The 26,102-nt window shown below is 43.9% G+C and overlaps 1 long non-coding RNA gene across 2 annotated transcripts in view; it reads left to right on the top strand.

Moving 5' to 3' along the window:
* LOC146185622 (uncharacterized) overlaps positions 1-26,102 on the top strand; it is a 228,808-nt gene that overhangs the window by 146,814 nt on the left and 55,892 nt on the right. Inside the window, exon 4 of one of the 2 annotated variants that reach the window (XR_014707806.1) lies at positions 18,578-18,792. This is a non-coding gene — a long non-coding RNA (uncharacterized LOC146185622). Of the gene's footprint in view, positions 1-18,577; positions 19,131-26,102 lie in introns of those variants that run through there. The other variant, XR_014707807.1, reaches the window with a different exon arrangement.

Genomic DNA, 26,102 nt, shown 5'->3' with positions numbered 1-26,102 from the left:
GGGGCCAAGCTACGTAAGCACAAAATAGAGCACAGTTGGCCATTATGTTCAAATCGTGACGCACACATGAAATATGCAGTAGAATGGTGCCAAGCTACGTAAGCACAAAATAGAGCACAGTTGGCCATTATGTTCAAATCGTGACGCACACATTAAATATGCAGTAGGATGGTGCCAAGCTACGTAAGCACAAAATAGAGCACAGTTGGCCATTATGTTCAAATCGTGACACACACATTAAATATGCAGTAGGATGGTGCCAAGCTACGTAAGCACAAAATAGAGCACAGTTGGCCATTATGTTCAAATCGTGACGAACGCATGAAATATGCAGTAGAATGGTCCCAAGCTACGTACGCACAAAATAGAGCACAGTTGGCCATTATGTTCAAATCGTGACGCACACATGAAATATGCAGTAAATGGTGCCAAGCTACGTAAGCACAGACTAGAGTTATCCATGCGTAAAAAATTAAGAGAAAAGAGATACGAGAAAGCGCCATCGTCTGCTACTATATATTGGCGCCAGGTAAGAAAAACGACGATGCTCCTGGAACTGAGCCGCTGCGGTGCAATCCGCGATGCGGACGCTTCGAGATGCAGTGCAGGCAAGTTAAATATGTTGCGGCGTTGCGGTCTCAGTGTATCATGACATACTGGTAATCGGACATTCGGCAGCAGCTACGCACGGAGAAGCTGAGCGAGTTTACGGGACGCAAGCAGCGTTACACAGAGGAAGAGCAAGAATGTCAACAGAATATTTGCAGTGGCTTGCGATTAATGGGAGCGGAATGCTGCATTGCTGCTCAAAAGCGCCTAGGGCCTCTCACATTCAATTATCAGCGGCATTTGAATGCAGGAAATAAAACATTTGAGGAGTTCGTCGAAAACTGAAGACATCGCTAGATTTACACAGAAGCTCTAAAACTGGCGAATAGGTGCCCTCGCAGCCGGCATGGTCCATGTCCGAGGACAACGCTCGCAGTCTCAAAGTATCAATTAGGATTAGCTACTGAGCGTGCTACCCACCTGTTTTGAACAGCCGCGTCATGACCAGCTACCGCCAGGTCAACAAGTCTGCTCAAGTTTCAAAAACCTTGTGCCGGCTTGAGTTGCGCGGTGCGCGGAAACTGCGTGCGTGCGTGTGTGTGTGTGGGGGGGGGGGTGAGTGGGCGTGTGTAAGTGGCCGGGTGGGTGCGTGGGTTTGGGTCGCTGGCTTTGTAATGTGCCATGACTACTCCACGCACGAAAGTATGCGTACTGAATTTTCTTCCATTCAGATTTCTTTACAAGTGAAATGAGTGCCTCCATGAAGCAAAAAGTACATGCAGGAAGTGGAGCGAGGCGCTGGGGTAACTTATATTTCATGGCGAGGCTTTCCGCGTTCTTCCCGGAGTTTGTGCAAGTGCGTTCCCTTGTTTTGAAAGCGCTCACAAATTTGAAGCCAGGTCATTTGTTTCTTTGTCACATGGGAGCAGAAAGCCGTGTTTTCATCCTACGCACCCCGCAGTCATATATTTATCTTTCTTCAGCAGTGAACGTCGCCCGCCTCTCTGTTTCACTATTTCTTGGAATCCTATTTTCTGTTCAGTTCCCTGTCTTTCCACAGCACTCATTCTCCTTATCAAATCTTGCTTCGCTACTTGCATGCACTATACCAGGCTATTTTTACACCTGATTCAAATACAGCTTTTCGCGAAGCATAATGTTGAACCTGCTTATATTTTCTTTGCTCGGCTACAGCCACACTTGAGTTTTCTGCTGCAATCTCAGCTGTCTTTTTGTTTCATGTAACGCTCTCTCAAAAAACCGCGTGAAATCAGACCTCTCTTTGCTACTTTCTTGTGTCTTTTATGTTCCGAATTTCTTACTTCGGTTTGGTGTCCGAGCCGGAAAAGAATCGATCTTTATCTCAAAGCGGGTAACTTACTGGCAGCGCCTCTAAATCTGCTTACATATTTATTTACAGGCATTCGTCATTGTTTCCCCCTAAAAATGCGTATTGCACTCTTCCTCTTTCCGACTTTCACACCCCTTGGCTTTCTACGCTTGTGCTCATCCAGCTGTGACAGCTCAAATCTGAAACCGTTTCTATTCCTTGAGCTTATGGGAAGGTGGTGACAGGATTGAGAAACAAAATGAAGGACTGGCGCAGCTGCCGTTAGATTCTTAGGTGGCCGGGAAATGCAGCGGGGCCGATGCTTGCAGTCTCGAACTGAAATATAAATGCGCTTTGGGGTCCTATCGGTTTTTACGTGACGAGTGCTTGCAGTCGGTTTGCCTTCCAACTGCAGCCTCCTTCTTTGCTAACACTTCCAAAAACGCATCTCGCTAATAGATGTGTTGAGAAAACAGAGGCCGATTATACACTAGATCGAAGATTTAAAGAGTGGTGGACGTGCTCCATTTTTTTTTTTTTTTTTTTTTTTTGTACGCAAACTTGCCATAAGACATATTATATAAACTCATGTAAATGGTTTTCCGTGAGGAACCGGAGCAGGCTCCCGCTCTTAGCGTTGTCGGTGAGCCATTTAGAAAAGTCATCTTCCCTTGTTGTGGTTAGACCCACTTCGCGCAGAATCTTTGTCCTTGATTCCCTTGTCCCTGCACAAGTCCATAGCAGGTGACGAACATCCACTTCTGCAGCTGGTGTGGAACACTTTGGGCATGTTGTTGGTCCGATTTCAGCTTGCGATTCCCATCGGCATTTTACCGACGGGGTAAGGGCCGCCCCAGCTCTTATCCTTCTAAGGGAAACCTCCTCCAATCTCGTTAAGTTACGAGGGAGTGGGAATGTACACGGGGGAATGAGGGCACGTGTACTTTTCCTTAAAGAGGATGCTAAAATGGAAACAGCGGAGCGGGCATCGAAAGGGAGCCTGGTGGGGGGCGCATTAGTGTGTGGAACTTCGTGTGTGAGGTGGTCAACTTTTCTCTGCTCAGCGTTCTCAGCATTGTCTTGTGTCCAATGTATCTGGATGCTTATCTTTGTTTTTTTATTGAGTGCGTGGATTTCCTGGGTAACAAATAGCGTCTTCGTCACTTTCTTTAGTTGTTTTATGGCGGCTAAGGAGTCTGTATAGATGTGGGCTTCTGTTATCGAATCTATTTTATTTATGGCCTCCATAGCATCGCGGATTGCATAGAGTTCCATCACAAGCGGGTCCGGGTATTCTAAAAGATATTCTTTATGTACCTTTAGTTCGCTGTGTGTTGGACTAGTAGCTGCTGTTCTACCGCCATTTTCTATAATTGATGCGTCCGTATATGCAATTAAGGTACCTGGAAGTGCATCAACCAGAGGTCGAGATGCCAGCTTTTCTTTGCGACGAAGCCGAGTGGTCTTGTTTGTCGTGATAGTAGTGAATTCCCAAGGAGGGGGGTCAGCCATTGGTGGTGTTCGAACTGCCACTTCGTTGTACAAGGATGCTATGGGCGTAACGTACTTTCGCTTCATATCCCTTGTTGCCTCTCGTTGCTCAATTAATTCTGTCAACGTATTTATCTGTGCAAACTCTTGGAGAATAGGGATAGGGGTAAGTTTTGGTAAGGCCGTGATAGTGCGCATTGCGTTTCTATTTATTGTTTCCAATTTTGCCCATTGCCGCCTCGTGAGTCTTTGGAATTGGGCCTGGTATAGTATCCTCGGCTGTAACACTGATTGTACAAGACGTCTTGCCATGTCCGCTCGAGCTCCTCCTCCCCTAGACGAAATGCGTTTTATCAAGTTTAAGGAAGTCGCAGCTACTTTTTTCACTTTATGAAGCCATTGTGTTCCTTTGCCGGATTTGTGAATTTCTAGGCCAAGAACTCTCAACTCGTCCACCTCTTCCAGTGCCTGATTTCCAATCTTTAGGGAGACTCTTTGCGTTGCCAATTGTTTTCTTCCATTCTTGTTGGCAACATGAATGTAACTGGACTTTTGAGGTGATAATTCCAGGCCTGCACTTTGCACGTACTCATCTATGGTATTTAAAGCCTCTTGCAGATGCCGAATCTGTCTGTCAATTTGTTTATGAACAGACCAAATCGTGACATCATCTGCGTATATCATGAACCCCACTTCTGGTATTTTAGCTAATTTCCACGCCAATGGGATCAGTGCGATATTAAATAATAAAGGTGCTAACACTGACCCTTGTGGCACGCCTCTGTTCGAGGTGTAATTGCCAATTTGTTTTCCGTTTATCCGGATAGAAAACGTCCTGTCCTTAAGCAGATTATGTACTGCTTTTGAACTGAAGTACCTTTGAATGCAAGCGCGTGAATGTTAAGCATGAGACTGAGACTGTCGTGGAAGAAGCGGTGAAATGCGGATTCAGTGTCCGATGAGATTGGGTTTGAAACCAGAAGGGCAGGAAAAATTAAGGCTTTCAGGCTGCTGGATTGAAGGGTGGAGTCACCTGAGCAATGTGCATAGCAAATGACAGTACGCGCAACATGCATGAAGGATGCTTTGGCAGATTACTAAGATTACTTCTTTCGTTGTGGTGACTTTTTGCTGGCGCAGAAATGTTTGGTTTCATGCATTTTCAGCCTCTTTCTTTCCATATAACCACATGTTGCCTCAGGTTCACGTAATCTTGAAAAGTGGGAGGTGTAGGAACAATATAATGTGGCATCTCGAAATTAGAGTAACTGCAATTTGCAGCTATGGCTCGAACCAACTTCTCCCGTTGTTAGCAGGAGCCGGTTTAGCACCCAGAAAGGGAACGTAGGTTATGAGACCCGTCTTAATCGAAATCTCCGGAATAATTTTCGACACCTTCGAACTCTGTAAACCATGTTGCAGTGGCATCATTGTGCACGCGCGTTTTGTGACTCCGCCTGCGTCAAAATAAGGTTGAAACAGCCGGGATTCAATCCCGCGGCTCTCGGTCCCACGGCACGAAATCTAGCAGCTTCTCCAAACCTTATCGTACCATGTAGTCTCGTTAGGTCGCGCAAACCGTCAAAGAATCAATCCTCGATCATGTCTGCTGCTAGCTATCACCTTCAGCGCCACGCCCGCGTGATTTTTGCCTAACAACATCGACATGGACAACGCCGAATTATCAAAGTAATGAGGTCTCTAAAGCTATTGTGACAAAATAGGGGAGATGACAGCACTATGACGAAGTAAATTGTGCTTAGTGTTGGCACGTTGACAAATACATTGCTTTCCGATTTTAGGCATGCTTGTGGCGGTATTAACGGAGCCCGTAACTATAAAGAAATGACTTGTCGCAGCGAGCAAATGAACGATTATATTCAGCAACAGAAATGTTTTCTATTCTGATTTCCAAGCGCGTTACTGGCTGAGGTAGAAATCTGGTACAAATTTATATGCCTAAAACTTTATTACGCAGATGCGAGCGGGATTAGGGCTGATAGTTCTGCGATGAGTTGAGTTCATAAACACTAGCTAGTCGTCTGTTCAGCATAGAGTATCTCCTCTCGGAATTTGGCTGAGCGGACAACTGCAAACTAGACTAACCTCCAAATTTCTTGCTCGCATATTGTAATACTTCGGCTGTTTAGTAAATGTCCATGTGAGCACTCAGTTGCTTTGTAACCTCCCACATCATTCTATAGGACACGTAATAAGCTAAAACATAACAATAAATAATTGTGGGACAGTTAAGGCAAAGGCGGAGATCTTTAACGGTATGACGTGACTGCGTCAATGACTTTATTCAGCCTCTCCTCTCGAGAATGCCTTTCACGTATGGTCACAATTCATTGTCATGTGCCTGTGCTCACTGACTGTTCCTGTCATTAGTGCCTCTGCGTTGTCACACGTACTCAATAGCATACGGGTGTGAACTAGCGCAGTTAGTGAAAGACCATACGGCACAGGAAATTCCTATTTAAGCAACCAGCACGAGCTGGCCTGCGGCGCCACGTTGTAGCGTGTGCCTGTCGGAGTCCAGGGCCCCGACCTCATATCCCATCTCAACTCGTCTCCCATCCCATCCCATCTCAATACACAGCAACACGTGTGATAACGAACCTCCTAACTCAATCCGGACTTCCTCTACGCACCAAACCGAAGCAGAGAAATTCCACCACCTCTAAAGGTGACACACCATAAAGTGTCTAAAAACTCATCTCTGAGTTATAAAAGCTGTCACTGATTTGTTAGCAGTAATATTCTCTTCTTTTTTTCAATTGAATACGCATGCATAATTTCTCACATGCGCTGGCCATGATGCATGCCAAGAAAGAAGCGGTACTCGACGATGTTCTGTATGCTTTGCGTGTCTGTCGAAACATTTCTTGGCTGATGAGTACCGTGAACAGAGCCTGTGATCGAAAAAGTGACCACCATCCTTCTGCACCTTCGCTGAGCGCGCTAACGACCACGCTACGCTGTGAATATGAAAACGCGTTTGTGATTCTTTTCGGCTAGCGTAAGGAGACCGTAGGATGCTGAGGGAAAGCTTCGCTGGTTAGTTGGTCTCTGTGGTTTACCGTGCTAAAGCAAATCAGGCCATAAAAGACCACGTATTAGTGTGCTCCAGGAATATCGACTACCTGGGGTTCTTTAACGTGCACTGGCATCGAAATAGCACACCAGCGCATTGTGTTATCCCTCCATCCAATAGCGGCCGTCGCAGCAGCAGCAGTCGAGGGCCGTAACCACTGCACCAGATCAGCAGGCTGAGGGAATGAACAACAGAGACATTCACTAAGAAAAAAGGACAAAAACAAAATAAAAAGCTGTCCTACAATCAGGAGTTATGACAAAAAACGAATGCGACTAGAAATCTGCGCATGCAGAATGTAAAACAAAACGAAGAAGATCAATCTCCTGTTAGACTCATGGCATCATCAGCACAAAGGAATCTCGAGTCTCAATTAACCCTTGATATGAAAAGCAAAAAGCGTCAGAAACGTCAAAGGCATAAATAAACGAGCATGTTGCAACATAATTGCACGAAGCAAGAGAAATGCATTCGCATTAGTGTGCCTAAGCGGATTTAATTGCACGCCTATAATATTTTTGCACACCTTCACGAAACCAGCTTAGTTGTGCGACAGCGCTGTCAGCGCGCCCTATAATTTTGCTTTGAAGATGAGCTATTATATTCAGCTATTATGTTATTATTATTATTATGTCCCGCATGCCCATAAGGCTGATCCTCGAGTTTTCATCATCCCGCTCTGTGTTCCTCGCCGACCAACCTGCAGCCTTTTTTTTTTTTGTCCTATAGTTGACTAGGAGCAAGGCCACTCACCCCACCCACTGAAGATAACATGTATTTCTATCATAAAAGGCACTGAGTTCGGATGGGGTGTTATTCTCGATTGGTTCTGTCGCTCTGTTTGCCAGAATGCCAGCACTTCTGGCTATCGAAGAAGCTTGGAGGGCGCTAGAGGTAGACGACGGCCTAACCAAAAGGATTTGCCTAAGCCTTAATGACGTTTTCTAACGCATCTAGCTTTGCCTTGATAGCACATGCTTTTTTTCTGAAGGAAAGTTCTGTAAAACCCGTGTCATTGTGGCTCTTGAACAAGTGATTCCTTCACGCCGCCGTGACTGAGTTAGCAACGCTTGCTAATAGCTCGAATCCTCCCTTTCCTTCTGATGATACCGAGCGTATAAAAAGCACTGATGCTTCCACGCAAGGCCCCGCCGCGGTGGTGCAGTGGTAAGACGCCCGACTACTGTGCCGGAGTTCCCGGGTTCGAACCCGACCGCGGCGGCTGCGTTTCGATGGAGGCGAAACGAAGTAGCGTCCGTGTACTGTGCGATGTCAGTACACGTTAAAGGTCACCAGGTGGTCAAAATTACCCCGTTGCCCTTCACTACAGCTCCTCTTTCGCTCTTTCCACTTTCATTCCAAGTGGGAGCGCCAAATCCCTGCATCAGTATCTTTAGACATTTATGCCGAAGGGCATACTTGCGCAATAAAAAAAAAAAAGAAAAAAAGATGGGAGTGGTAATTTCGGTCACGGCTGCAGTGCTGGCTATAAAACTGATTGAAAAGTGAGCCCTTGCAGTCTTTAACGACCCAAAAGTTTACTTCGGTTTGTTGACGATTATTTTGCTATCATGGGAAACAATGCGATCAAAGAGTGATTGGCGCACCTAGACTTCATACGAGTTCCTCGAAACAGTAATGAAGCTAAAAGCATCTCAGTAAGCAACTATACAACTTAGGCAAGCATCATCTGGGTTCCTGGCCACCAGGGTCTATGAGGTAATGAGGCCGTTTATGCAGCCGCCCGAACGCTTACTCACCTGACCTGTCACCTAGCTCTCCTGGCTCAGAGGTTCATTACCCGCTTCTGCAGTTCCGAGTAATTGTGAATCGTTAGTGCTACAACCACTGACTCCACACAGCCCCTGCCAAGAGGCTGAATAAAGCGGAGTCATGAGCGAACTCTGCGGTGCCTGCAGACAAGAACACTTCTCTGTCCTGACCTTCTCAAACACATGGATCCCAACTTTGATGGGCGTTGTCCGCACTGTCGAGAGATCTGCGTTATTCATCACACGGTATGGGCATTCGCCCAGAATCTTCACCTTTCCTTTTTGCCTACCCCTACCCTAGAGGCATCGAAAACTGCCCTCCTCAACTGCTCCACATTGGAGGCTCAAAGGACTCTAGTAAAGCGGGTGCGAGGGGCCTCTTCGTGCGGCGTACTGGGCTAAGGATATTGACCACGTAGCGGGGTCTTCAGACTCCAAAATTCTCTTTTTAGCATTAAAAAGATGTCACCACCACGACTACCACTCAAGTTAATAAAAAACCAGCCCCGTGTTCACACTACATAAATTTCACTTCGAATCAGTCTACCGCTTTTAAATCAACTATGGCTTTCGCTCTAATCTCGAGAAGGCAAGATTATCTGCACCTTTGGCAATGAGCGCCGTCTAGTGCAGCAAAGTATTTTTCCTGATCTCCGAAGTAATAGGTACACGTAAAACGTTAACCGACAGGCTTTTTCTGACGGTTTACAAACGAAGCGAAAAAACGGTATAATACTTCTCACAACCCCAAAACAGCAGGTGTCATTATCCTCAGCCGAAAAAAAAAAATCTAGAAGAAAGCACGGCTGAATATGTACGCGGTTTTTTATTGAGAGCCTGTTGTGACAACCTGAAATTCTGTACTAACTTCACGACTTCGTGCAGAGACAGCACATAAGTACAGCAGAACATCTGAAGACAAGAACAAAGTTTGACGTTGAGACAGAAGTCCAAAATATTTTGCCGTATTTTTGACATGGTTATTTAGTTCTTTTTGACTGGGTCCCGTACCTGAAGGGCACTAATGAAACGCTCGCTCGCGTGCTATTAACCACGAAATAGGGGTTTCAAAACTGTATATCGATGTAACGCACTGAAAAGACGCCTGAAATTTCTCCTTTTCTCCTTTCATGTTGCCGCGGATATACTTTGCATACATTCTTGTCTTCGTGCGGCGGCGATGCTGGTCTAAAATATTCACAACCCAAACACAAATCAAAATATAAATTCCGGTTAAAAAAGAAACTGCACGGCTTTGAACAAAGTAGTTATTCCACCATCAGACCTCAAGTGCTGTTTCGTTTCTATTCAGTACTCTGAAAGTAACTTCGTCATCTTGGCTCCGCTTTTGGTATATTCAAAAGGCAAAGTAAACAAGACCACACAGAGACTTGCGCTGAAAATGTACGCCGCGCCTCGCTGATCCAGCCGCATTCTCGATCCGGCGGCGGTAGGCTCATCGCCCACTCCTGAAGGTCAGCTTGAAACCCGGCAACGTACCATCTGCTTCTGCAGCCAACCGAAGCGTGATGGATGGGCAACCTCAGCGAAACTCGAAGCCTCTGTTCACCCTTGATTTTCCCGCCATGTTTTCTTTCCCGCACAGCACACATTTGCATGAGAAGGCAGAAGCAAAATATTTAAGATTCACCAAATAAAGCAGTACTGAGGCAAGGAAACGAATAAAAGTCATTTGGTAATGGTGTAAGCAAAACGAAAGGGACACGCTACAAGAAGCTAAGTGTAAACTCCCGTCCTGCGCCACTGTATCACGGCAATGGCTTACCAGACATGAGCCTTAGGATTCACCTACCTTAATTTTTTTACATATTATGCACTCCTGTATGCAAATGATGTTGAATGCGTTTATGAAATTCGGCGGTTATTAAGGCTACAACGGAAAAAAAATGAAAGCCTATCGTGTTACCCAGCACTTACCTGTGGCTGTTTCAAGTCGCAGAAATGTTTAAGCGTTTCTGTTCTCGCCGCAACCTAAATGCACAAGCGCACTGTATTACTGTTCCCATTACCGTCTCCTGTGCCTTGATTTATTCTGATTTAGGCTATAAATGCTGTTGATAATGAAACACTCGCATGCCTTGAGCAATGTGCCCGCAGGTAATGACAGCTACCTTCTACTGACACATCATCACAAGATAGCATCCGTGACGGTCGTGAATACGCCGACCCCAAGAGATAGTGTACACCGCTGTAAATACTAGCCACAAATAACCTGTATCCTCACCTTTAAAGCGTCCGCCTTCTACAGAAGATCCGTCGTTTTCGGTGTCACAACGACACAATGACGGTATGACTGTGACAGGTGACTATCATATAGCACGTCTTGTAACAATGAAAAAACGTATCACTCGTAACATCAAGGAACGAAGTACTTTCTCGTCATGCCGTCACTTATCTATCGCGCAACGATCGGAGACAAAATCGGTTCGTCGTGAAGAGGACGAGAGCGACGGCGAACGTTAATCACAGCACAATGCTACATTCCGAGGCGTTGATGGCGTATAGACCTATGAATTCCAGGAATTATTTGTGCCGTGAGCGCACCAGCCGCCTTTCCTTGGCATGGGGTGCCAGCCTCGTCGAGGGCGCGGTGCTCTTATTAGCAGGAAATGCGCCCTGCTGGGACACTTTGACATATTTATAAGGGTCGCGAAAAGCGACCGGCGCCTCCTCCTCTCCTCGCATTGTAACTCTAGGATGAGAAGGGGGGGGGGGGGTACTCTACCCAGAAAAACTCTACCCAGGAAGAGTGCATCATGAGGAAGGCCGGTCTGAACGAGTCTTCAGCTGGAGTGAAGATTGCTGGAAAACATATCAACTACCTTAGATATGCGGATGATACCACTTTAATGGCAGAAAGTGAAGTGGAACTCAAGAGACTTCTGATGCGCATACAAGAAGAGAGTGAGAAGTTTTGGCTCAAACTGAACATTAAAAAGACGAAGATCATGGCGTCTTGCCCTATCAAGTCCTGGAGCATCAGTGGACAAGAAGTGGAAGCTGTCACAGATTTTCTCTTCTTGGGCTCCAAGATTACCTCGGAAGGAGACTGCAGCCATGAAATTAGGAGACACCTGCTTCTGGGAAAGAGAGCAATGGTTAGCTTTGACCGCCTAGTAAAGAGCAGAGACATTAGTCTGCCAACCAAGATCCGTATAACTCGTGCTATGGTCTTTCCAGTTGTGATGTATGGATGCGAGAGTTGGACTGTGAAAAAGGCCGACCGCCGAAGAATTGACGCGTTTGAATTGTGGTGCTGGCGAAGACTCTTGAGAGTTCCTTGGACTGCCAGAAGATCAAATCAGTTGATATTGTCAACCATAAACCCTGACTGCTCATTGGAGGGTCAAAATCTTAAGTTAAAGCTCAGCTACTTTGGTCATCTGATGAGAAGAGAGGAGTCGCTGGAGAAAGATTTGATGTTGGGAAAGGTTGAGGGTCGCCGGAACCTTAAGGGGTAGGCAGCGAACGCGATGGTTATATGGCATCCTCGAGGCACTGCAGATGAAGTTATGTGATGTTAGGAAGATAGTGAGAGACCGGAAAGCGTGGCGTGACATGGTCCATAGGGTCACAAAGAGTCGGACACGACTGAACGACTGAACTGAACTGAAAATGCATTGGGTTAGCTGGTCAACCAGATTGCATAAGGAGTCGAGAAACATGTGCAATGACAAGTATTTTATCTTCATTTTGTTTACTTGTGTGCAAGAGGATATATTAAAGAACACGACAATGATAAGTCACTCTCATGCTTGCTGTCATTCTATTCTAGGTGGTTACACTTCTCTGTTTGCTTCAAATCATTCGCAAGACCATCTTGAAAAAGGAAAGACATGTACTTCAAAAGAATTATTCATCTGGAAGTCTGGTCGAACCTTTCTATGTGGACCCTAGAGAAACGAAGCCGCCTCTACTGAGCATACAGAGCTTAAAAAGAAAGCCATCTTTCTTTACAAATCCACCTGCTGTGACTGAGAGTAGCGAGCTCTGTGTTCGTGTAACCGAAATGCCGAGCACAACAAGACGTCCTGAGTATCTTTTTTTTTTCCTTTTGCGCTCATGGCCAACTGAAAAAAATATTCTGAGCTTGAACATTGAGGACTTTTAATCCTTCTGCGCTCGAGATGATGAAAACGCTGCTTCTCTATTTTCAGCGACATCAGAAAGAGGCAGTCTGCCCGCTCACTACTAGCAGATTTCATATTTAGCGAAATCCTATATTTTGTTTAGTTTGAAGTTTGCTATTCTTTAGGATCCCATTTCTGAATACGTAAGCTGGGGTTGGAGCGCACAAAGCGTTGGTTCTCTTTTTTGTAAATTCAAAACTGATTTTATTTGAGCCGTTTCAAAGAGTCAGTTCGTCTACATTAAAGGCCCTTTTACTCTGTACAGATCGATATCCAATATTTGGAAAAATATAACGTCTCGTCTGTTCCCGCATTGGGCATATAGTATGCGTACCAACCACAAAAATGAAATAACTCTCTTCCGTATTTAACAACATAGGATCTTCACGAATCTCTACCCTTGCGGGTTCGCGATGCTCTCCGTTATGCACAGCTGAGGATGCATAACGGGTGCATAACGGGTGCATAACGGGTGCATTAACACTGTGCTATGTTGATTTTCTCTAAACCGTCAGCTGCCGATAAAAGAGCGAGCGTAGAGTCGTTTAACGGACGTCAAAAGTTTTGAATGTTGGGTACATTGAGCCTAGTATTTGTCCAGTGTAGCGTATCAACGCCAGGTGGTGAAACAGATTGAAAAATGAAAATAGAAGAAAGTAGTAAAAGTTATGAGGCGCCAAGGAAGAAAATAATAGGCACAGACGTCCACATATAAGACAGTATAATTCTACAGGTACGTTATAGAGAGGATGACAAAGCTTCCAAAGCACAGTGAGAGCACAACCTGGGAGCAAGAATGTCTTCATAAAGGCTTCCCAGATTTCGTGAAGCTTTTTAGCAGCGAGAAACTGCGAATCTATTGGCGTACACCAGTGGCCCCTGTTATTTCAGTTTATTTCTTTTTAAGTTAGAAAAAGGTTTTCTCTTCAGTCTTTCCTTTCGTTATATTATTAGTACAATGTATAACTAAAATATACTTGTATTCGCACTGTAGGAAGGATAGTTCAGATCAAACAAGCATTCAAAAGGGCATAGCATGGTGTATTTTTATCTATGGAGAAAAAGATATTTTGACGAATAATTACTTACAAAAATATTATTTGCTGTGCAAAGAAAGATGGACACCGGTTAGCAGAGGGTCAGTGGAAAAGCCAAAGAAGGATAAAGCGGAGAAAGTAGGGGTCTAGCACATGGGTGCGATAATTTAAATCTATGGCTATAAGTGCATGATCGCTTATGCGGGCTGTTACTGGGATGACGGGGGAGGATGTATAATGAATGAGGGGTAAATGAATTTTTAATAGAGTGAGAGGCTAGGCCTCTCTCTCTGATCAGTGCTCTGTGGTCAATGTCACGCTGCTGTCCAGAGCCGCGGCAAGGACCACAGAGCTTTGACAGGAAAGAGAAAAACTTTTTTCCTTCAGTTACATTATATTCTTGAAACCACTAGTTGTCTACCCCTTGGCGGCTTGAAGTGAACAGGATTCCTTGACTCAAGGTGGCCTTCAAAGGTATTTTAGCATTTGTACCGTGATGCCCGAGCTGAACATCGCAGCGCTCTGTTAAATGTTGTTTAGTGTAAATGCGCATGACTAACGGGCCGGGGGACTCAGGTGCAGTCCGGCCGCGGTGTCCTCGTTTCGATACAGGCGAAACACAAGTTCCATGTACTGCGCTGCATAGTTCCGCGCTGAAACCACAAGTGGTAGGAATTACCCACAGACCTCTACTACAGCGTCCCTGGCAAACTGATGTGCTCTTACAAACAAAAGCTATTACAGACAAGAACGATTGTGTACAATAGGCGAGAAATCTTCAAATCAGTGTTTAATCTTGTGCAGTTTTCAGTAGCAAGCAATAAAAGGTGCTAATAAGTACTCTTTTTATGAAGGTTAGGATGGCATCAATATACATGTCTCATAACCAATTGTATGATACTTTTGTTATTTAAATTGTTCGGGTAATATAGTGATGAAATCTTGTTATCAGATTTGTAAAACCACCAACCTTTTAATTTTCAAAAACCATATGGTATGGCTTTAGTGAATGTAACAGAGCAAGGAGTTATAATAAGTATGCCACATTCATGGTCATCTATTTTCAGTATTTCATTGTTGATTTGTTTTAATTGCAGCTGATGACGACAGCATACTGTTCTTGCATGCGGAGGCAATTCAAAATATAATATGTGGCATAAGAAGCATGATGCCTTCTCGGTTGGATGCAGGTTAAAAAAAAAGGGGCGCCTGGGATCTTGCATGAACACTTTCTAAAATGAAGACTAAACTGCTGCAGCATATTCAGTATAAATTATCGCTTTGAGTCACTTATTGGCGTGGGCAATGCAAAGCCTTAGATAAGCTGGTATTCAACTAGGCGAGCAACTGAAGTACATTTCTAAAACATCGGCCAAGCGCTGTATTCATTCCTTCTTCTACCCTCCGTTCTTCCGTTCTTTGGCCGTTTCCTGTTGCACTCAAAAACCTTGAGCTTAAGTCAAGAGATGACAAGGCACGGACGCCATGTGCTGGAAACTCGGACATTGTTATTCAGATGGGCGGGTTACAGCAGAATTTAATCTTCCGGAACCTTTGAATTTTTAACCCAACAATAACGTACTAAGTAAGAAATACTGTGAATGAAAATGATGTCTGCACCAAAAGGAGAGTCGGCAAACGAGAGTGATTAACGCTGTCACGGCACACTTTGAAATGTAGACCTTAAGTGCACCGCCTTCCCCCCCCCCCCCCCCCCCCGCCCCCCTTTATTTAACGCGCCCCAATCTTTATTAGGTCCCGTAAAAGTACCCCGCGGATGAAGTTATGCCCATTTATCGCAATTTTATCCTGCAAAGCTATGCACACAGCCGTGCTGCTGAAGGCCCACTTTTAATGTATGATGATGGAATCGAAGAAACATACACAACGTACAGTTTTGATGTGAAAAATGTCGTCTCTTTAAATGGACTGTCATGACCATTTGAAGTTTACCTTTGTGGATTTATTATCGTGTTCTTCAAAAAGAGAGGCTAATTGGATAAATCCGAAATTCGCCTGTGTGCATTTACTACCGTGTTTCTCAAAACAATTTGCTAATTTGGATAAAAATGGACATCGTATGAACTAGAAAAGAACTGATCACTAAATCCACGAATCAGTGCCAACGTCTGCCTTAGTAAGTGAACTATCGATTACCAACGCTAGCTTAGTAAGAAACATCTGTTCTAGAGTAGTCTTTTTTTTTTTTCTTGTTTAAACCTAATTTGGGAACTGATTGCATTACGCTGGCGCACGAACAGCACCAAATACAGTAATACAATAACTATTTTTAACGATTCCGAATTTGAATGGAGTCGCCCTTATTTTCTCTTAAATGAGCAAAGCTGTACTGAAAACCAGCAAGAAAATCAAGACTAAATTAAGCTATCATAATTAAGAATAAAAAATCTGAAACATATTAATGCAAAATTTAAACTAAACAAATTCTGCAACGCACGAAAATTCATCGTCTAAATATAATTGTCATACAAGAACAGGCATTCACCGAACTAATACATTTAACCTCGGCTATGTGTCATTGCGAAGAGATTATCTATTCAAGGTCAAAAAGTGTAAAAGTGAGGAACTGATCTCTTGAATATGTTTTTCTTGAAAACTATTCCTTACTGGAACATTTTGTCAGAAGAAGTGGCCGCCATAATACGCACTGCTCCTTTTTCTGTATAGCTTCACAAACATTTATAACTCATAATATTGTGTTGCAGCTAATCAAATATCTTTTGCTTTTGGTTCATATCTGCACAAGTCCTTTTTGTTTCTTTACCCTTCACTGTAATGCCACATAATCGCGCTGTGGTTACTGTGATAAATTGGCTGATATGGATGTGTTTTTCCATACTCAGCGAGAACACCTCTGTAAATTATATTGTTCTCATGAAGATGCACTCAGTGCGTGATTTATTTATTTTATTGATATATTTCTACACAGTACCTACAGCGCCCTCAATGGGGCATTATTTTAGGGGGAAAGCAATATAAATAAAAACAAACATATAGTGCAGAATAAGTTTGCCAAATGATGCTATGTACATAGTACTCAGAAAAACCCAGAAAACCAAATACCCTATGGCAAACAAAAGAAAAAATTTTTGAAAAAACAATTGCTGCTTGCACGGGTCCATGCCCCCTGATATACGGTCGTGCAGGATGTCTAGCCCACTAGGCTGCTATCCCTGCCGTCTACAAGTCACGCTTGGCTCCACCTTTCGGCGTAGACTCAAACATGAATCGGCCGTGAGCTATGAATCTATCAGCGGAGGCTATCGAGGCGAGGAAATTCAAAGTTTTATAAGAAAGTAGTCGGTGATGAAATTTCGTTGCAATGTTTGTGAAAGCTTTTTAATGCTCTTGCACTTACATTTGTGATTTTGAACTGAATTTATATTTTCCCGATACCAAAGAGGTAATATATTATGAGGGAAAACAATAAATCGAAGAACTGTAAACTCCTCCACCGCCTTTATTATTGGATGCTCTACAGAGCTCATATCCAGTAGTACACACCTTTCCTTTATTGCTTCTTCTCGACCGACCGTCCACATTTATATGTGCCGTCTTATAATTTACATTTACATAGCTGGCAATTTATCTTTTGAATAATTCTCTAAAAACCATAAAGTGTCTGAACACATTAAGTTGAGTTCCACTTACAAAATATGAGAATTCTAGCTGCAGCACAGCAAAGCCCTTCATCTCATGCCACCTTTGCAAGAGACAACCGTTTTAGTTAATAGCCTTCACTTAAATTGGAGTTGGTCAAGAATCCAGCAATTTCATCTAGAACTAAATATTCTACTATGTACAGTAAAAACTCTGCCAACTTCGTGTTTTGAATGAAAACACCACTAGCGTGTATGTGTGCAGGCTGAGTGCTGCGTGAACTGAACAGGCACAGTGCACTCATCAGCATCCCATTTCTACTACCAGTCTTGCCCACTTCGCTTCCCCTATTTTCCTCAAACCCTGGAACTGAAAACTAGTTGCTGTGAAATCAAAGAGACCATTTCGGTGGGTGAAATAAACGCATACGCAGTGATTAAAATAAATACTGGTCGTTCAGTAACTTATCCGCACCATAATTAAAATTGTTAAATCAGTTGTTGTGCATTAACTTATCCGGCACCCATAAATAAAATTGTTCAATAAGGTGTCCAACTGACATGAACAAAACGTGTCCAGCTGTCATGTTTTTTTTTTATTCTAATTGAAAGGAAGTGGAAGGAGGAAAAAAAGCAATAGTGCTTGGCCTCCCAGACGACAATGCTGGTGTTCTAGCTGGTTTTTTTTTTTTGAGTCAGGAGTGATTGGGTTTTGAAGATTTGCACACGAACACCGAGGACCAATGTATTTTGAAATCTCCGTTTGTATGGCCTGGGCCTGGTTCAGCTTGTCGAACGCTATTTGTCGAGTGGTCGCCCTGTGGAAGCGCCAGTAACGAATAGATCTGAATAAAAGTTTAGTCGTGACCCGTCCGTAAACTCATGCAGGATCACTATAGTGGTGCCTCTTCAAAGTATTTATTTCCTTTCGGGAGCAGTAAGAAGGATTAGACAAGCAGGGCCAAAAAAAAATGGAAGCCTGTTTTGTATTTATATTCGTCAACCCAGGTCGCCCCGACGGCTATCATGCATATGCAATCTTTCTAATCCAAATTTGTTTTGCGCTGCCTTGTTGCGCTCGGTGCTTTTGCACGGCGAAAGGGTTTTTTTGTTCCTGTGTTCCTTTATTTTTAGCTGCTCTCTCTCCTCTCCTTTTTTTACTCGGGGTGCACCCGAAGCATTTCTTTGCTTTCTGTCATTGTCAGATCTCACCACCCCCTTCCCTCTTCCTCGATCCTCTCTCTTTGTGCCTGCTTCTGTCTGATTGAGTGACCGGGAAGCGATTTGTTCCCACACCGACGAACCGCGTTGGCTTCAACGCCGGTGTGGGCTCATTGTGAGCTCAGAGCGGCGGTGCAGCGATGAAACCCTTTATTTGTTTTTGTTTGCTTTTGCACTACCCACCCCGTTTCTGGCGTCGCACAATCACTTCTCTTCAAACCGCCCGCCGCCTTCGCTTTGCATGTGCACGATCGTCCACTCGTTTTTCTGATGTTATCTTTTCTTTCTCTTTTCTCTTCCTTTGTGCAGTACCTTCATGGCAACAGCGAGGAAGCCCCAGTCCTCGTACTTAGGGAAGCAGGCACGTGCTGCTATCAGTTTATACCGGCACGTGTGAAAGAATCATGGGAGACCGTGGAAGGCAGCCTTTTCGTCTGAGCTGCCACTATCAGTGCCATCTCCGTGCTTTCAGTTAGAGAGACCAGGAACAAAACAAACAGTGCCGGCACTGTTCCAGTGTTCACGTGAGTGGTTATACTTTATTTCTGTCTGTTTTGGTTTCTATCTCTTGTTTTTATCGCGACTGTTTGCAAAGGCGAGCAGCATAATAGGGTAAGTTAGTTTGCACCCATCTAAGATGGGAGGAGCGTTCTTTTCCTATTCTCATTCATTTTAGCGCCAGAGGGCACCTGCGCTTTGTGCTTTCATCGGAAAACATTTACCGGTAGCTCCTCCACTCTAATTCAGTCTTTTGTCGAGTCTCATTGAGTTCTCTAAGACAGCATGTGTTTGCGTTATTGTCATACCTGGGTCTTCGTCAAACCGCAAAACAAAGCAACAATTTCTACTGTCACCAATTTGCTGGAGCGAAATAAACTTCTGAATTTATATTGATTGATTGATTGATTGATTGATTGATTGATTGATTCCTCATTGCACCATTATTTTAATTGATAACTGAGTGCCCCAGCCAAAACAGCAACAACAACAAAAAATGAAGTGTATACCTTGCTCTATAGGATTTATGAGTACGGTATAAATGCTTGTTATTTGGCTTTGTAGTAGGTGGAAGCATTAATCTGCATATCGCACACATCAGCGCTGTTGGTCCGGTATATTAACTCACGGTTTTGCACAGTTAGAACCATGACCTCATTCTTGACCTGAATTTTGTGCCGAACCATTAGGCGTTACGCCTCCAAGAGGCTTACGTCGCATCGGTTCCAGTTAGGTTTCTCGTCGGTTCCTCGAAAACGTCTCGTCTGTTCCAGTTAGACTCGGATTGCCTCTCCCGTTAGCTCTTCGGCCTCGGTGACAATCCTTGCTTTGACAGTGAACATGGCCTGTTCCGCCTCTGCCTTCGTTAATGCTGCCGAATAAAATGCTGGGATGCTGAGATCTGCTCCGTAATCGACCACGTGAACTGCACCTTATCTCGATCATCCCTCAGATGAACTCACGTATTGTGGTCTCCGTGAACCCATTTGTTAGTACGAGAACATTAACACGGCTGTACCCGTCCTCCGGCTCTTTGTGCCCAAGCGCACTTTGCTGTTGTTCTCGAAAAGCTCCATGATGTTCTCTCTGCTTATGGTACCGGTGTTTTTACGGCACTGGTGTTTCACGTGCGGTGTTTCATCACTTATACCCCTCCTTCAGCTGCTATTGGGTGCATGCAACAAGTACCAGCACCAGAATTACTCTATGAGCTTCTCGTTTGGCTTGATTCTACCTACTCTTGGAAGGGTTTTGTGAGGTCATGTTACACCTACTAGGGCCATTTATTTAGTCCTTACAGCGCTGCTGTTCAAATCGGAGATTATTTAGAACAATCTCAACTAGCGTTCGGCTCCCTTCCGCCAACTCCTTAATGACCAAGGTACTACTTTCTCTTGGAAGCTGCCAGTGACCTCACTAGCAACTTTCACCTGGAACAAAAAGCACTACAGAGCGCTTCAACCGCAGTGTGACCAAAAAGAGCAACATTATGATTGGGATATCACTCTTCACCGCATAATATTTGCTTACAGCTCCTCCCGACATATCCCTACCTATTTATTTCAATTTTGTCATCTGTACTGCCGAAATTCTCAATCGCGTCTGACCTAACATGCTGCTTCCAAGCCGTGCTGCTTCACATTCGGCATACGCTCATGACGCAATTGCTAATCCCGACCACCCCTTCTCACTCGCGTGATCCCGAATACGGGCCTCGCAGACCTTATAACTGTATTTCTGCGACCGCATTTCTCCATCGTCAACATTGTATTGCTTTTCTCGACATCTGACCCTGCAGGGCTCTCCGAGAAACCTCTGCCTCGTTATGCTGATTCGAGCTATACGTTGTGTCATGCCGCTGGTTTCGTTTGCAAGATTAATGCTCTTCTCGCAGAGGCTAGGTCTTGTCCATCTCATGTGGCGGGGTCGCTATCTTGCGTCTTGTGCTTTTTCATTTGTCGTGTGCTGATACAGACTATTCTACACCGAGATGAAGGTTTTGGAGTCGGAAGGACTATATGTGGATCCTGAGAATGGCCAAGACGTACCCGAATTACACCCATTCCTGGGGTGGTTTCGTGGCATGTATTATTGTCAACAACTTTTTGCACTGCCACGTTTGTCAAAAACTTGTCGGCTATAGGAGCTTATGCTTCGTCATTCACCACCGGTCCTATGGATCCGGTCTACACTGCAGGCCCTATATGGTACGTCACTTCAATCCCTGGCACCCAAAAGGAAATGTAACGGGCTACGCACCGTAACAATATGTTACTTCCAACGCCTTCCAGTCAAAGCACTGTGTCTTGCTGGCGGGCCCGTAAATTTTTTGGGCATTCAGCATGCTATCAGTGTGGGCAGTATGATTTATTCGAACACCCAATAAAATCTAGTGAGCATCGATGTTCCCAGCTTAAAGTAGGCACGCAAAACGGGCTGATTCTGTTGTGATAACCATTGCGAAAATGCAAGTTTTTGCAATGCTGATAAGATTTTGCCGAACGCCGCGCGTAAACTAAGCGTCATTATCGAGAATATGAGGCCCTCTTCTAAGTACCGCCATACAATAGAACAAAACGTACTAGAGTTCCATTCCGTGCAACTCTGAACAGCAGCTTTCTTTATGCTCCTGCCTTACCTTTTCTGCATACATCGGGAAGCTTGCGCCGAGTCTTCAATTCGTTAGTATGCATGAAGCTCGGAAGTGGAAACCTCAAGTACCGCTCGATTCACTAAGGCGCGAATTGTGTTTTTTGCCTTTTACGGGGGCTCCAATTAGTTCGCACCGTGCCGATTTAAGAAGGTACGGCGGCCCAAGTTGCTTTGCGGCTTCATTGATCCCGCTACCTCCGCTTCGCGGAAGACCGGACCGACCACTAGTGGCAGCTTGAATGTCCGTCTTGTGAGCCCGAGTAAATTAATGCAGAGAATACTCCCTGCCTCTAATTATGGAGGGGATCGGTCTCCCGCGTGAAAAAGAGCATCATTGGTAATTGATATGGCGCCAGCGCTCGCTGCGTCCCTTCCTAATTAGTGGTGTTGAAAGATAAAGATAACTGACAATTTTGTTTCCACCTTTGTTATTATTGAAGCCAATTGTTTACTTTTCCCCATCGAAGTTATTTTTTTAGCTCAAGAAGCTCTGTTATTTGCCATTGATCTAGGAATTTGAAAACCTTTATGAAATTTTCGTTGGAGCAAATTTTCAAAAGATGTTTTAATTATTTTTAATTAGCTTTCACAACATTTACGGCTGACGGCGACTTTAGGGTTTTTCTAGAGCCTCTCTCTGATCCCGGAGAATTATAGCGGCAAACATCACAAATTTATTAAAAAAGTAAGCGCATCAGGGGGGACTGTTAATTTCCTCCTTCAAAATTGAACGCAGCAATACGCTGTCTTCTTGTAAAATAAAACGATATATTGCGTTCGGTCAGTTTCAGTTTCCTTCATTTCATTATAAAAGAACGCCATGAGGCTTTCTGCAAGTATAAATGGATTAAGAAAAAAACGTGAAAACTTTTGTAATAAACTTGATGAGAGTCTTCAATTTGTGAGAAAGGAAAGCTGTATAGAATATAGGCGAAAAAAGGCAAGAACTGCAAAGTGGGCCAATATCTTTTACGTATAAAGACCAACATATCTTCATAAAAAGCTCGCTTTTACAAGATTCCCTGAATATTTAAATTTTGGGCATAGGGCTAGGACAGGAAACCAGAACTAAGGGAATTGCAAAGAAATGAACAAGCTCGCACTGTTACCTCAATGTCATTTACTGGTGCAATTTGAAATGTTTCTGCTCATTTTAAAAATATAGAAAGCAGGTAATCTCTTTAACAATGATTGAACAAACAGCATATCTTATTGAGAAACAAGAGAAATTATTTCTATGATGGCATATGGAAGACGACTTCTGTTGATGATTTCAATAATGTTTGCCTAACATCGGGCCGTCTAACCTGCCTCACAACCCCACCATCCGACTTTGATGTTACCTAGTCAGTTCCCTCGCCCACTGCTCCAAGAAAATATTAATCGTTTGAAAGCATAGAAGAGTCTGGAAATGGTTCCTTCTAAGAGGATTGTACCCCTTAGTCATTTTGAGCGAATTCATATTTAATAAAAACTATTGCACCTTGTGCTTGTACGGTGCAGCACTAAGCTATGGGCAATGTGGGCTAAAATGCACAATTTTCCTTCTTTTTCTTTTTTATTGGCGGAATGTGCCAAAATTGAGTATCAATATTATCTTCAAACTATGTATATATACTTTTCATTTTCCCCCTGTACATGTATAGCATTGGTCAAAAGTCCTAAAGCCAAATGGTTTTGCCTGAACTGCAAATGAAGCCGCCACGGCGTCATTTAGGAATAAAGGGCCGTAATATGCAGTGAGACTCTTCCTTGCTGTAATAAGAAATCGTTTCTTAGAATTTGATATGTCTTTTGAGATTTAATAATCACTCGACGGCCCCATATTGCGGATTAGACGAAAATCATTTGGTCTTAGGACATTTGACCAAGACTGTAGATTCCCGATATTCTGGTCCTTATACTCTTTTATTTAGCAGCTTTTCCAACAAAACGTTCCTCGTTCACATGGACATTTGAGCAAAATTGTCTGCAAGAGTGGTTAGCGTGAGAAGGGATTATAAGTGTACTCCATCGTACTGTTTTTACAAACCCAAGTGACTACTTTTATTGACACGCAAAGTGTTCTAAAGTGAGGGCATTACGTGCCCCATTGTTAAGAAAAGCCACTGGCGGTGTCGCCCTTTTCATGCTACCAAAAGCCAGCTGTTCTTCGGCAACAGTGCGAAGCCAGCGGGCACATATGGGAAAGGAGAGATGTATTCCTTTTGTGCTTGGGGAGTAATAGCCAGAGTGCAAGGTCATCGTCTGGCTTCCCGTAAAGGACACCGTCTACGTATGCAATTAAGTGTTGAACTACGCATAAATGCGTCTTTAGTGAACAGAGTTAACAAACAGAGAAAGCACAGAGAGAGCGAGTATTGCGTACAGTGTTTGTGCAATACCTTTTATATGGCTCTTAGTACACGGCTTGTTTCTGCATAAAACGAGCCTGTATGCAAGCTCATTTCACATGATTCAGACAGCCGGCGCTGGGGCAAGGACAAAACAAAGCAAGCAATAATTTGTCACATTCACGTAATAAAAAAACAGGGGAAGAGGAGGTGGGAAATTAAATATGAACCTCGGTCAGGCCGTGGGAGTTTTAAGCAGCGCATGAATTTTCGTTGAGAGGTTCCTTTTCCTGTCTTGAAATGATTCTTCGGCTGCACCAAGCGATGTGCCGGTGCTTCTTCTCTGGTCATTCGCCGATGCGAGACGTTCCGCTCATATCCAATTGTCACGCTTTGCATACAGTCGCTTTCTTTCGTTACTATTTTTCCCTTTATTTTGGGCCCTCATAACTTCATGTATTTGCCTTGTAGCTGAGATTGAGCTTCTCACTAAGCTGAAAATAATGAGCCGGCAGCAAAACTAGAGGTTCTTGTGTTTTAAAATACTGGTATGTACCAAGTAAACTTCACGGTTGCGACCCCACCGACCCCACTCTCCGACCTTTGCGGCTCAGGGAAAAAGCAAGAAAAGGTGTCAAATATTTGTACTTGTTTTATTTTAAAATAAACGTTTTGTTTAGGCTATCTGTGATAATTACATTCAAGCAATAGTAGAGCAGGCTCTGCTCTGACAAAATTTCATTTCATTTCATTTATTGAAGCCTTAAAGGCCCGAGGGCATTACATAAGGCGGGTGCAATAACATTGTACAACAGCATACCAACACCAGTTCAAGAAACAAAACAAAGAAAGAAAACAAACCCAACAAACAAACAGTAACAAAATATACAAGAGCAGACTAGTGTGTATTGTTAAATAGAACACTGAAGGTGACTCGTTAGTTTTGCCCGGAACATTTCACGATCTTTGCATGAAGCAATAACGTCCGGTAAAGCATTCCATTGGGGCTATTGCATCTGGTGCACCCCCAAGTGATGTCCCATGTACCAGCGAAACGTTTGCAGTCCGCAATATGTTTTACCTCTGCGGGGTGACTGCAAAAAATCTGCCGCTGCCCACACCTCACAAAACAGATCGCGTTCCGCTGACAACCAATGAGCTCAGCAGTTAATAATGCATATAGTTGCAATTATAAACTGCGTGTCGCCACTCACAATTTGAATTCATGCTATAGAACAGAGAGCAATTTACTTAATGAAAGGAAAGGCGGAGAGATCAGCAGACGGCAAGGAAAACCTATCCTGTGACTCCACACCAGCTTAGAGAAAAAAAAAAATGAAAGTAAAGGAGAGTTAGGGTACGAATGGAGAGTGAAGATGCCACAGTATAATAAATTTCTTTGTGGTAATCCGATTTTTTCAGGATACTTCACACACAGTTGACGGCACTTCTATACACTTCAGTTGTCACTGCGTATACACTGGCAGAGTTGCAGAGAAGTATGTCATTTGACATAATAGCAGAGTGTGCGGCTCAATTCGCATACACAGACAAAAAATAGGACATTACTTTCATGTGTGTCTGTTGCGCTGAATACCCTGTTATTATGTCTGGCAACCAACGAGCTCAGCAGTTAACTCATGTCATTTGGTTGCAGGCACAAACATTTGGCGACGCTTTCATATACACCAGTTGCCACTGTATCCACATATGCATAGTTGCATAGATATCTGCAGTTTTGTTTCAGGCACAAACGAGCAATCATGTACTGCTCCCGAATAAACAGTTGTCACTGCACACGCACCGGCACTGTTGCAAAAACGATCTCTGCGTTATCGTTTGTAGGCAAAAGTATGTCAACACGCACATCACTGCTTCAAAAAAAAACTGAAAAAACACATCCACATGCTATAGCAGAAAGGCGCGTGCGCGTTAGTCACGCACTGGTAAGTGTTATAGGCGGGAATGTAGACATATTTCTCCTGAAATCTCGAAGAAAGACGCTATCGCCCGCCAGTTATCAGTTTGTTTTGCTCTTGCGCATAAATTGGCCTTCTACGAGAGAGAGGGCGGCTAACCAATTGCCTGAGAGCAGTTTCTCAGCTCTCTTTTCATCTTTATACCGAGAACACTCACAAATAATATGATAATTGGTATCTGGACTATTGTAGCTCAATCTTTTGGGCTGGCTCAAAATCCAATCTTGTCGAAATAGCAGCTCTTCGAAATCTAAAAGTGAGATTTAGACAATCCGCGATATCACCATGGCCTCATACTTGCTGGTAATTCACGTCTGCACGCAAGAAAGCTCTGTTAAAATGACCCGAACTGCATTTGCATGAATCTGATAG

Source organism: Amblyomma maculatum, chromosome 6, assembly GCF_055883805.1.
Source record: "Amblyomma maculatum isolate TAMU_Amacu chromosome 6, ASM5588380v1, whole genome shotgun sequence".
Taxonomy (NCBI): Eukaryota; Metazoa; Arthropoda; class Arachnida; order Ixodida; family Ixodidae; genus Amblyomma; species Amblyomma maculatum.
Note: the sequence above shows the minus strand (reverse complement) of the source record. Positions and strands in the feature narration are given on the sequence as shown.